This window comes from Passer montanus, unplaced genomic scaffold (assembly GCF_014805655.1).
Source record: "Passer montanus isolate IOZ18808 unplaced genomic scaffold, ASM1480565v1 scaffold9, whole genome shotgun sequence".
NCBI classification, from domain to species: domain Eukaryota; kingdom Metazoa; phylum Chordata; class Aves; order Passeriformes; family Passeridae; genus Passer; species Passer montanus.
The window spans coordinates 7,088,728-7,101,921 of record NW_024374367.1 but is presented as its reverse complement, the minus strand read 5'-3'; the positions used below and the strand labels follow the sequence as shown (position 1 = coordinate 7,101,921).

At 50.5% G+C, this 13,194-nt stretch overlaps 1 protein-coding gene across 1 annotated transcript in view; it reads right to left on the bottom strand.

Moving 5' to 3' along the window:
• CHST13 (carbohydrate sulfotransferase 13) overlaps nucleotides 1–13,194 on the bottom strand; it is a 29,052-nt gene that overhangs the window by 7,036 nt on the left and 8,822 nt on the right. The gene's annotated exons all lie outside the window — the stretch shown is intronic.

Below are 13,194 nucleotides of genomic sequence, written 5' to 3'. Positions count from 1 at the left end.
AGTGGCTGTGCACTTTGCAGGGCTCTTGCCAACAATCCCAGCAGAAATGTTGCAGAATGGATTTCTTCCAGCCCTTCCCCAGAGCAAGATCTGGCAGAGAACAAGGCATCTTCTCTGGATAGCAGCAAACCCCCTGGGATCCCTGCTATGCTTTTGCTGTACAGGGTTCCAGAAAAAAAAAAAAAGAGGAAGACATAAAAAAAAAAAAAAAAAGAGGAAGAGATTAAAAAAAAAAAGGAAAAAAAAATCCCTGCCAGGCTGCTCCCGTGCAGCTGGAGGAGGCTGGGAGTGCTGAGCTGGCAGGGGAAGACACCGGCACTCAGCACTGGCTGCATCCTGAGGCTGTGAGCTCCAAAGTGGTGACACCATCCCTGCCCAGCACTGCCAAACCCTCCAGAGCAAGGCCTGGCCTGGCAGCAGGTTGTGGGTTTTTACAGGGCTCCACTGCAGGAAGTCTCCTCGCTCAGAAACTGTCTGCTCACACTACACACAGCATCCTGAGGAGAAAAGCAGCTGGGATCCTGGCTGGGCCATGATGGTGGCTTTGGAGCAGGGTTAAGCCCCAGGGCAGATGCAGCATGAGGGGGACAGCATCTGCAGTGTCCCATGGGATGGAGTGTCCATTCTCCACAAGGCTGGGTCAGAGCAGCTAAAGGTGTGTGAACAGAGACAAGCCCAGGCTGTCTGAGCCCAAAGCATCCCCAAAACATCTGGGATCACACTGGTAGGCATGCCAGGGCTGTTGCAACCCTCTTGTGCCAGCAGCAGGCTGGACACAGTGATTTAATGGAGTCCACCCCACTAAGATCAGCCTTTGACACCCAACACAGCCTTGCCCCATGACCCCAAGTTGTGGCCACCCCCTGCCCACCAGCCCCAGCACCTGCAGCATCCCTGCTCACACACCCCTGTCCCAGCCCTCCCTGCTGCCAGATGCTGGCTGGAATTTGCACATCCCTCCTATTCCACTCATTCATGCTGAGAGCAAGTCAGGCATCTTGTACCACTGGTTTATCAATCTCTGGAATGCCCCTGGGACTCCCAAAAAGTTTGGGAAGGCCAAGGAATACTGAAATAAATTACACTGTTGAGGAGGGAGTAGCATGTGAGTGAGTTAATGGTTTCTGTTGCATTTTGGCACCATGACCCTGAGTACAGCAGGATATTCCATCGTGGAGGAGCTGCCAAGATCTTCGCATCTTGGATCTTCTCCTGACTTTATAGCTTGTTACTGAGGTTCCCAGATTCCACCACATGCAGTGGTAACCCTTGGAAATTTAGCATTGCCACAATTGCATCTGAGAGCAGGGACATCACTTAGCCAAGGGATATCAACTTTCTTAAGGGGAAAAATCATCAACCCTTGGCAACTGCAGGATCACTATTTGGGTGAGAAGTATCAACACATCGCATGTCTGTGATCCAAATCTGAAGTGGTTTTCACTGACACAGTCAGAAGGAAGTATCACATTTGTCCTTTGAATCTTCAAATGATGAGGCAAGGGAATATGAGTGATGTGGAGCAGGAGACCAAAACCTCCATGCTAAGGCAGAGACAGCGACCAGAAATCTATGAGGAAGATGAGTCTGAAAGGAAACTCAGGCACATTTTTGAGTCTCCTGTGCTACAAGGGCTTTCAGACTTTCTTTTGGAGTTTAAAAATATATCACAGTTCCTCCTTCCTTTCCTCCTGTACCCCATATTTCAGTGCTGTCCCACCACAGCTGAAGCTACTCTCCCGCAATGTGACATCAACACCACAGCAGGATCGGGGGCTTCAATGTCTTGCCAGCTGTCCTTGGAAAAGGGAATAGATTTTAAAGCTGTGAATATTTAGGTGTACTAGCTGATTGCAAAGACAGCCAGACATGTGTGAGGTGAGGGAAAGACTGGATCATGCCTATTCCAGACTTCTGGATGCAGCAGTGAAAGAATATGCTGTTTTGGCTGCACAGACCCTTAAAAAGGGAGGGAGGTTCTCTTCAACCACAACAGCAAATCCAGTGTGTGAACTGAAGAGTTTGGCTTGGAGACAAGACTCAGGCAGCAACAAGCCTGCTAGGCTGACATCAGCATTACCCAGGCTTTAGAAAACAGTCTGAAGAAAAGAAAGCAATTAAAACATGTGGGTGCAACTGGATAATAAATAACTTAGAAGGAGAATCAACATGGCACTAACCAGACACAGCTCATACCCATGCAAACTTCTCTGTAAATAAAATAAGCTGTTTGTGTAGATCAAGCCTATGTGGTTGATTCTCACCCAGATACACACAGTGCATGAGAGACAACACTCCACAGGAAACAAGGATTTCATCCTCTTCAGTCAGAGAGGATGAAGTTTAGAAGGTAAACTGGAAAGATCACAAGCAACAAGAAAGCAGGTGGCACTTAAATGAGAAATACTGGGCAGGCGGCAGATTTCTAGAAAAATACCCCCCAGATTAGGTTTGGGATTAATACTTTGAGAAGGAGTTGACATAAAAACAGAAAGATACTGATGATGGACAAAGACTTGAGAAAGGCTGCTGTGGCAGGGAAAGACAAACACCAACAGGGAAACTGAAGTTCATCCTGGATGAGGGGAGTGGAAACTTAATCGATTTAATTTCACAACGTTGGAATTCAGCAGTTTCTGCTGCTTTGTTGCTGGAAGTGGCAGGAGGTCCCAGATGCATTAGTTCTGGGCCATCAGCTGCCAGTGTGACAGTCACAAAAAAAGGCAACTGAAGCCCTGAAACAAATCAGGTGAGATATTTGCCACCACAGCAAAAAAAGCATTATCCATATGCTATTATCTATAGCATTGGTGACCCTCAGCTGCAGCACTGACAGCTCTGCTCTCCTGGGCCCAGGCAGGTCCAGAGGTGCTGAGAAGGGCTGCCAGGGGACCCCAGGACTCGCTGTGCTGTGGGAGCTGCACGGGCTGGATGTGTGTACGAGCAGAGTTGGGATGCCATCACCCCCTGGGAACAGGCCAGCAGAGAGGATGGCACGGGTTCCACATGCAGGACATCAGCACTCCCACTTGCTCAGGTGCCAGACTGGAAGAGGTTTGGGAACTCCAGATCAGTGGGAGTGGGTGGCTGGGATGCAACAGGAGGAATCCCAACTCACTTTGGGCTTGAGCATGAAGCTTTCAGTTAATTTCCAGGCTGGACCCTGAGGCCACAAGAAGCCAAAAACTCCACATGTGGTCTCCAGCATGAAACACTGGAGAGGGCTAACACCTGGAGAAGATCAGTGGTCTCCAGACAAGGGAAGTGAAGAGTCAGCACATGCACTTGCACATGAGCAGACACCCCAGAGGCCCTGAGGAGCTAATCCTGACCCCACCACTGCCTCCCCGCTGCTGTCTCACAGCCCCAGCCTTGCTTCCTGTTGTGTCTGTGAAAAACCTAAAAAAAGAGAAAAAAATAATTGCGGTGCCTGAAATGATCAGTGTAAATTACAGCCTGCAAATGCCAGCAGGGCAGTGGGAGAGGTGCTTCTTTGTTCTGTAGGAAGAGTCAGTTCTCAGGGGAGAACTGAATTCCCTCTTGGAAGGGAATGCTCTCTCCCACACCAAAGAAAAAGTTCTGAAATTGAAGATGATATTTTCAATGTATTCTGAATTGAGCAAAGGAAAAAGGACTGATGACAGGAGCTGTCTGCTTGGCACATACGGCATGTGAGCAGCTGAACTGCATTCAGGGGAGAAGGAAGAGTGTACAGAGGGAAACAAATAACTGTATTACCAGAAGGGTTAACAATGCCCAGAGCTCTACAGTGTACAGAGATCAGCACTTGGTTTAAGTCATCGCTGGAAGAGCCAGAAATTAGGACCTGGATCTCTTTGTGGGGACAGCAGTGAGCTTCTCCAGACCTTGCTGACTCCTCTCCAGGACCTGCCAGGAGCAATGAGTGAGTGCTTCAGCCTCAGCAGTGACAGCTCACTCACCCCTGACCACAAAGACAGGCTCCTCACTGCTGAAATAATGCACCCAGAAGGATCCTGCCACAGAACTTCTGAGAGGATACTGTGACTGCACTAGTCAAAGCCAAACCCTAGCTGCAGCCACTGACTGCTAAATCTGTACATTTTCAATTTTAACATCCAAGCAGTACAAAAAAAAAAAAAAAGAAAAAAAAAAAAAAAAAAAAGAAAATAGAAAAAGAAAATAGCGCTTGGCAGCAACAGTGATGGATCCAGACAGTTATTGCAGTCAGAGCTCAGTTTTCCCTCCTGGTTTGATAACAAAGACTGAGACATGCAGCTAGACACACAGACTGTATGAGGATGGTCCAGGACATGGAGGCCAAGAAATCCCACTGGAAGCACCAGCTGAACCCCTGGGCAGTGTTCAGTGGTCCACGTGAGAGCCCTGCCTGGAAGGATCAGAGCTATAGGGTCAAACAGTGTTGTCTCCAGAAAGCAGTTTAATTCTAGGAAGCTCTAGCTTTTATGTTTGAGCTCCTATTGGTGGAGAAGGCATTTCCTTAATTTCTGCCCAAACACAAAGGCTGATTGTTGTTTGTTGTTTTGGATTTTTTTAAAAGACAGTATTTTTCAAAACTATGAAGATGTGAGAAACCAACACCAGAATCCCACAGAGAACTCCAGACTCATTTCCTTAATGTTGTGGAAGGCAGTGACCTCTCTTTGATGGACAAGATGACCAAATAAGTGACTGTTTGCTTTCTCACATCACACTTCTGGCTGTGAAGTGTGTGGCAATTCTAGTGTTCACAGAGCTAAGGGGGGACATTTGGGAATTATTCCTATTTTAATTCTTACTGAAAGGTTTAGACTGGGAATAGGAATTTTTTGGTTCCAAAAGCAAATCAAATTTTTGGCTTCAAAGAGGCAATCAAATCTCCTTAGATTCTTGTGACTGCTCATTTTTACTGCATCTAGAAAGTCAAGGATATAGACAACAGAGGCTTAATTTAAAAGCTTAGGAAAATAAATCGAATAGACCCACAAAACTGATTTGCTTAAATGCATCCTTCATATTTGTGAATTCAGACACAACAACCTCTGCTGGGGAGCTGCAAGAGTAAGGAGGTGTAAGTGGCTGGGCTCATCCAGGTGTCTGCACCCAGAACACCCAGAGAGAGTGGGCAGCATCCATGCCCCACTCTGGGAGGTTACTGGCAGCAGAGCACATGCACAAGAAACAATTTTGGGGAGAGAGAACATGTCACAGCAATATTCAGACAAGCACAAGCAATGGCAAAAAGCAGCCAGACCTTTGGAGAACAACCAGAAGAGATGATTTCTGGTCTTTTCCCTGGGTTTCTCCCAGGCACAGCACAAGTCCCCAAGCAGAGGAGAGCTCAGATATCAACCCACGAGAGCCTGTACCTTGCACAGCTTCCAGGTGGCAGTGAACAGATCCCTGTGGAGCAAACACTGTACTTGACCTCTTTTGTTCCTCCTGGGGCTGTGCCAGCAAGTGGTGAGCAGGAGTGACGGAGGGGAGCTGGCATCAACTCGCAACCTCTGCAACTCTGATATTTACAATACAAACATCCATTTCTTGTTCCAGACCAACATCCTCTGTAGCTCAGGAAATGCCTGTGTGGCCCTTCCCACCACTGCTTCTCTTTCCAAGGTGCTTTTCATCCCAGTTATGCCTTGTTCAGCCTGTTCTGCCCCAAGACAGTGTCCTCTTGCAGAAGCTCAATGCTGACACAGGTAACAGGCTGCCACCTAACACAGCCCACGCAGAGTGGGCACAGGCAGACCCACCACTGGCCTCCCCCAGTGTTTTCTTTGCTGATGAAAAAGCCAGCAGTGTATAACCCAAGCTATTCCTGACAGCCTGCCCTTGGCTGTGTGGGCCAAGCCTAGGGAAGGGCTGGCTGCTCTGCATGTCTCTCTGCTGAGGTGCAGGAGGGGACTCTGTTGGAGATGTCTGTCTCAGCTCACTCGCTAGGGAACAGGAATGATTCTCCATCAGACCTTCCCCTGCCAGCTCCCCTCCTGCTCCCTACAGACAGCTGACAATCTGGAGCACCCTGGGGAGCAGCAGAGCCTTCCCCATGCTTGCTCCAGAGCATTTTCAGACACGAGAGCAGAGCCAAGGGCCTGGATGGCTGCACCCCTGCAGGGGTCCTGGAGCAGGTCCTTCCCAGATAACCCAGCCAGGCTAATGTAGCGTATCAGAAGGGCAGGACCTTTGTGATTCTGCCTCCCTGAGCACATCAGCAGGCAGGCACATCCCTGTGCCCTGCAAAGCCATCTCATGATTCATTCCTCCATGTCACCAGTTGAGCCACAAGCCACTGGCATGGCACCAGGAAGCTCAAGTGTCCCTCTGAAACCACTGCACCCTAACTCAGGCTCAGAAATTGCCTCAAGTAGCTTGGTTTTGGGCCATATAATTCTATTTTGAAGCATAGCCAGTGCCTGGGTGTTGTCAGCCTGGTTATCCCCAGGGCAAAGGGGCTCCATTTGGTGGCTCCTGACTTAAAAGATATTTAATTTAGCAGAAATTAAACCGAGTGACTTCAACTTGGCTGGATCAGACAGAACTGAGTCCCAGCAACACAGGGGTGCTTGAAAGCTTAGCTCAGGCTTTTTTTTCCCAGAGCTGCACATTTTCTCCCATCCCCCCTAGTTCTCTTGAAACAGCCAAACCAAGTAATTAAACCCCCCCACCTCCCCTCACACCCAGCACTTGGAAACAGAGATACAATGGGAGGAGGTTACCCACAACACTAAGGGAAAAACCACAAGGAAAGCAGCTCAGGGCCAACCTGAGCAGGGCAAGACAGGACGTGCACATGAGTAGGTTTGCACAGAGAACAGCCCACGAGCAGTGAGCTGCAGCAGGGGATGACAAAGCTGCTCTCCCATCAGCCTGGATGGGTGAACCCACTCCTGTTTGCTTATGGGGCAGGGGGGTTTTGCATCTCCACAGGCACTGGGCTCACACAGAAGTGATGTTTTAGCCACAGTGAAAAAGTACCATTTCAGGGCAAGACGAGGGGTAGGGTGCAGCAGAGGGATGAAGGCTGCACAATGGTCCATCATCTTCCTCTTCTCCAGTACCTGGCTACATCACTTTCCTGTGGAGCCAACGGGGGGATCCTACCAGTCTCTATCACACAGACCTTCCTCCCCAGAAATCTCCCCTTTTTGCACAAATCACTCTCTTGTTTTCCTGGGAAGCTACTTAAGGCCAACTCCAAGCAGTCACAGATGGCTCCTGAAGGGTGATGGGGCACCCCATCCCCAGAACTCATTTTCATCCCATATCTCTGCTGCTGAAGCACCCCAGTAACCCTTTCCCAGCCACAGCCCTCAGAGGAGGCTCCACAGGCACTGAACTGAGGTGACACAGCTCACTTCTGAGGAGGCACAGAGGTACAAACCTCTTAGACAAGAGAGAGAGGAGCATTTTCCAAACTCCTTCCACCAACTGCATATGCTCCACAGCTACCATCCCCTGGGACAAACCCTTCTGCAGCATTTTCCACCCCAAACCACACAGTTCCTACACACACATAGATGTGAAGGCATTGGGGATCCCTGGACCTCACCATAACCAGGTGTACATAGACAAGATGTCCAAGATTGCTTCCTTTGGGAAGGAGATGAAAGGAGGTGTCACCCCCTAGAAAGAATACCCTTGTTTTCAGCAATCCCCCCTTGCAGCTTCTGCAGAGTGCCAGGGCTGTGTGGCACAACTGGGTGGTAATGGCAGCCAGGCTCTCTGGCACTGACAACATCCTTCCTCCAGCCAAGAAACTCTCTCCAAAGAGGGGACAATAAATCACTGTTTTACATGGGATCACTCAATGGACTGCACTGCCTTTAGGAGGAAAAGTCATTCACTCCTCCAGGGATGTGGCTGCCGGCTGCAAGGCAGCAGCCCACGGGCAAGAGAGGGACAAGGGGTGTGCTGCCTTCAGCAAGTGTTAATGAGGGCGTGGAAGAAGGTTCTGAGCTATTTTCTCTGGGAAGTGATGGATGGGAAGAGCCATGCAGAGGGGTGAGTACATGTCCTGCTCTCATTCCAGCCAGACAGAACAGCCAGGCCTGCCAGAAGCAGCAGTGGTTGTGCTGAATGTCTGAGGGTGGAAACACACAGCCTCAGGGAACTGAAGTGGGACCAAAAATCCAAGCACACCTGCCTCCACTTGTGCCCAAGATCCCTGATATCTGTGCACAGTCATCTGCAGGCAGCATCCCTGCAAATGGGACTCACGGGACTGGAATGCCTCTGGTATGCTGCACTGGGGGATGGAGAGGCAGCAGAGCTGCATCACCTCTCTGTCTGATATTGGGGCACTGGTCCCAGCCACACAGTGCAGATCACTCACAGCACAGACTCACACACAGAAATCTGAGGGCTGACAGGGATAGGGACAGCACAGAAGCCCCAGGCACATTAAATTAAACAAAAAACTCACATGCTTTCTGCAGGAGGCAGATGGATTCTCCCTGCTTTCTCAGTCTGGGGTTGCAGTGACCCATGCTCATGACTGTCACCTACCCACAACCACTTCCACACTCAGTGACTCATGCCAGATGCAATAAATCCACAGACAGCAAACACGGGGCAGGGGCAAGAGACATAAGGTGCCCTTGGCACCAAGCGCCACCAGACTTCAGGTTTCTCCATCTGGATCCAGTTCAAGACAGACACGTTGGCTTTCATCAGAAAATGCCTCAGCCCAGCCTCTCAAGTGCTGTGGCAACCTTTGTGGGGCAGGCAGTGCCCCCGAGCCAAGAATGACGCAGACGCCTCCTGAGCAGGCGCTGCAGGACCTGACCCCTCCCAGCCACGGGCTCCTCACCGCTGTCCCCCTGGCCACCAAAGTGCAGGATCTTCTCTTTTAGCTTAGGCATGTCCCAGCCATGTGAGTCACACCTGCACAGAGCCTTCTGACAGGTCACACATGGGGCTGGCACTGCCATCACTGCAGAAACGTGATAACTAAACCTTATTTCACATCACCACTCCTTCCTCCACTGAGAGGATCCAGGAACTGCCTCTCCAAGGGGCAATTTCTCCATTCCCACTCCCCAGGATCTGCTGTGCCTTTGGCATAGTTCATGGCTGGAAACAGGATGCCGGGTGAGATCAGCCCCTGCCACACCACAGCCTGCGTGTCCCACTCAGCACCACGTGGGATGTGGGATGGGAGGCAGGGAGGGAGGCAGCAGTCCAACGTTCAGAGCTATTTGGGTTTTGCTCCAAACCACTAAAAAAGAGAGATCTCTGCTGAAAGTGCTCCAAAGAAACACCAACTCCAAAGCAAGCACTGCTGACAGTATAATCTCCACTGTCCATTTCTATTAATGCTCTTACAGGTTCAGCAGAAGCGGGAAAGCTTGGAGCTGACTTTTCACTGCTCAAGGCATGCAAGAGCTCCCAATGAGCAAAGCCAGTGTGACCCTGCGTGCAGCCCCCATCAGTGCCCTTTGGAGGGGCATTTCCCTGGCAAAAGAGACAATGGACTTGTGTGTGTTTTTCTCCTCGTGCCTGGCTGACAAACCCAGCCCAGAGAGCTTCACATTTGCCGTGCACACTCAGCACTCTGCGGCTAAGCCAGGCTGAGGGACGATCCAGCACGGAGGGGTTTGCAGCCAGCTCTGTCCCTCTGCCTCCCATCTGCTGTACAAAAGCTCAGGCAGCAGCCACAGAGGTGGCTCTGGGGGTTGAAGGGGTGTCATCTGATGGATGTTTTTTTAAGCTGCTACAAAAAGAACATTAAACTCCTGACGTGAGATGGGGTCAGAACATCCTGCACTAGTTTAGATTTCTACTGCATGTCACACACATTGGGCAGGAAAATAATCATCTTTCTAACTTTACTTTTTTTCCTTTCCCTTTTTATTTTTTTCTTCCCTAAGAGGAGGCTGCTCAGCTTTTAGCTGCCTGGAAGAGACCTCTGAAATCTGAAATCCCTGGTCTGTCCAGGCTTCAGCCAGATGCCTACTGTTAAGGGAGTGCTGGCTGTACCCAAGCCAGTGCAGGGACTGGCTGCCACTCATTCCAGAAGTGACTGTGATTCAGAAATCTGGCTTCTGGACATGCTTTAAAACCACTTGTGCATTACTCTTGATGTTCAAGATCCTGGAAAGTTTACTTAGGAAGAAGTTATTGCCATTGCCATTAGGAAGATATTAAAATTACGTGAAGAGCCTCGTTGTTTTCTATAAAGCTTCATGAAAGCTCTTTCCTCTTTTGGCTCCCAATTTCTTGCACAGCTTACTTTGCCTTTATGTTTCTTAACATAATTTTTCCTCATTTCTGACTGATGACACCTCTTGGACTACCACAGTGCCACCAGCCATACCCAGGGTCAGGGTCTGGCACAGCTGGACCCTGGCTGTGTGGCTCCCTCCTCCCCAGAGGTGGGGATGGCTCAGGCTCTGTTTTTCAAAAAAGGCCCTCTTATTCCCATTTAGCCAAGCTGAGTCAAGGATCAGCCAGGGAAACTCTAATCAAGTGATGGAAAATGGTGACAGTTATAGGGTTAGCTCACAATAAATCATGCAGAAAGGGAAAGAAGGAATCCAGCTGCTTCAAGGAGCTTGCCAAATGCCCCAGCATCGTCTGTGGGGATCATATTAGGAACAGAGCCAATGGCAGCTGGTCTGGACACTCTGCCCTGTTCAGTGAAGGGGTTCTTCCCAAACCTTCATGTCTCCTGAGCAGCAGGAGGCTCTGGTCACCTGGTACCAGCCCGAGGCAGATGCCAGGAAGGTTTTATAGAAAGATCACAGGCGCTGTAGCTGGAGGGATGTATTTTGCTGGGGCAGGGTCCCTAGGTCTCTACTGTCACAAGGACTGCAATTAAGATCTTTATAGGAAACAGAAAATTAACAATATCCAGCAGGAACACGGCCTCTGTGAGCAAATAAAGTATTTGTGTGTAAGTACCATGCAATCTTCTGTTTCCAAATGGTTAACTGCTCCTATAAGCCAAACTAGAAGCCTTCCAAGAGCAATTTCTCTTCCCCATTACGCCTGTCATTCTCCTGGCCCCAGTTGGCTGCTTGCATTTATAATTCAAGCCCGAACTGCCAGCATTTCCATTCCTTGTCAATAAACTCCTCCTTTGCAGCCTGCTGCCTGAAGGAACTGCAGAAGAAGGGCTTGCACCGGCAAACAAGCCTTTGTCAGGATGGGCAGGGGCTGATTTTCCCTGGGCAAGGCTGCACCAGAGATCCACCTCTCCCTAACGCCCCGCTGGTGTGGTGTCCATACCCCTGCAGGGCCCTTCTCTGGGCAGGCTCGGGCAGCCCGCAGCTGCTCACACAGCCCCACGGGGCTGCCAAGCCAAGAGACCATCTGCCTCCTGCTCAGCTGCTGAGGCCAGCCAGGCCAGCGTGCAGGGCACCAGGCTGGGCTTGCTCAGAACCTGCCCAGGCACAGCAAACAGGAGTCTCTCTAACGTCAGATGGCTCAACGTGCCTGCTGAACATGTCTCAAGCCATCTTCTCTGCTCTGTGCATCTGGGATTGATGAAAGCCTCAAAAGCTGATCTGAGAAAAAATGCCCACTCAGCAAACTCTTCCCAGTGCAGCACCATCTCCCTCCTGGCTCTCTTCATCTTCTCTTCTCTCATCCCTTCACGGCTCTCATCCCTCTGCTCCCATCCTGCCTTTCTAAATGGTACAGGTCATCAGCTGGTGAGACTCTCTGCCTCAAGATACACAACCAGAGGCTTTACAAAGAGTTAAAGAGATGCACGAGCTCACAGAGAAGGAGAGGAGTGAATTACAGCCTGCTGGAGACTTGGGAGGTCCATCTCTGAGAACCATCTCCAGCACATACGGTCCCACCACATGCCCCCTCCTGCCTGCTTCTGCTGCATTTAGTAATGACCACTGCTGAGGCCACCAAAGAGCCCTGAATCCCCAGCCAGCATGCTCAGCAGAGGACACAAACACCTCCAGTGCCATCACAGCTCTGGGGCACAACAGATCACTGCTAGCTGCTTGTCTGAGTGGCTGTTGGATTTAACCCTTCCTGAGAGTGGCTGCTGGCTCTGGGGACATCCCTTTCCTTTTCACAGGGAGTGAGCAAGCTGTGATGGGGACCTCAGGAAGAAGGGCACTGGGAGGTTTGTGTCTACACCACGCAGCAGCAGCAGCTGTGGGCTACTGAAGCAAAACTCCACAAGCATCAATTCAGCCTCGTTTGGGTCTCACAGTGCCTGTGTCTGCTGATCTTATTAAGCTAAAGGGAAATCAATCTCCCTGATACTGCCAGGAGTAAACTTGGAAGGGACCCAGCTGTGAATATGCTACCCCTGCACCCTTGCCAAAAGGAAGGGCCTGGCTCTGTAGATATGTGCAGGACTGAACTCGCTGCCTTCCCCTGCCATGGGGAAATCTGCCCGTGCACAGACGCTCCCGTGGCAGGCAGAGCAGCACAGAACACACGGGGTGGGGAGCTGCTGAGAAGCTTCTGACCTCCAACTAGTTTGTGCTGATTTCTCTGGTCCCTGCTTTGAAGAAAGCCCTCCAGAACAGGCAAGGCAGCCCCAGGGACACCCACACCCGGCAGCTCCGAACAAACATCACCTTTGAACCCCATGTCGATATTACCCATCCTCCTGCGAGGTCAGTGAAGCAACATCTGGCCAGAGAGCAGGCTTGGGTTGGGTTCCATATTAGCAGTGAGGCTGCAAACTCACAAGGAGAGAGAGCACTCACTGCAAGGGGTGGCTCCAGCCTGCTGCTGCTCCCTCCCTGGAAGAGCTGGGAAAGCAGCCAGGAGATGGAGGGCCATAAATCAAGTGGCATTTACATGGAAAAGGAGAAGCTGTGAGCACGTTGTGACTGGAGGCCAGGACTCATGGCCTCAGCATCCCCCTGTACCACAGGTGACAAGCTGAGGGGAAGGGACCTACCTGTGCACTACTGTGAAGATCTGAAACTTTGATGGCACATCTCCTTGTACCATGTAGAAGTACCATGGGTAGAGATGCCATGGCCAGGCTAGAGGTTTCCTCATCTGTCACTGCAGAGGCAGCAACACCTTCAGAGACATTCTCTGGGGAGGAAACAGCTTCAAGTCCAGTTGGATGCTGCTCTGAGGGAGTCTATGAAAATTAAGTCCAGTTGTGAAAAAGCTGGGTCTCACCAGCATCAGGTGCTTCCTCAGCACAGCAGGTCTCACTGCTGTGCTCAGCACGGTTTGTGTACACGGCCCTGTAACAGACTCACACCACCACACACAGCC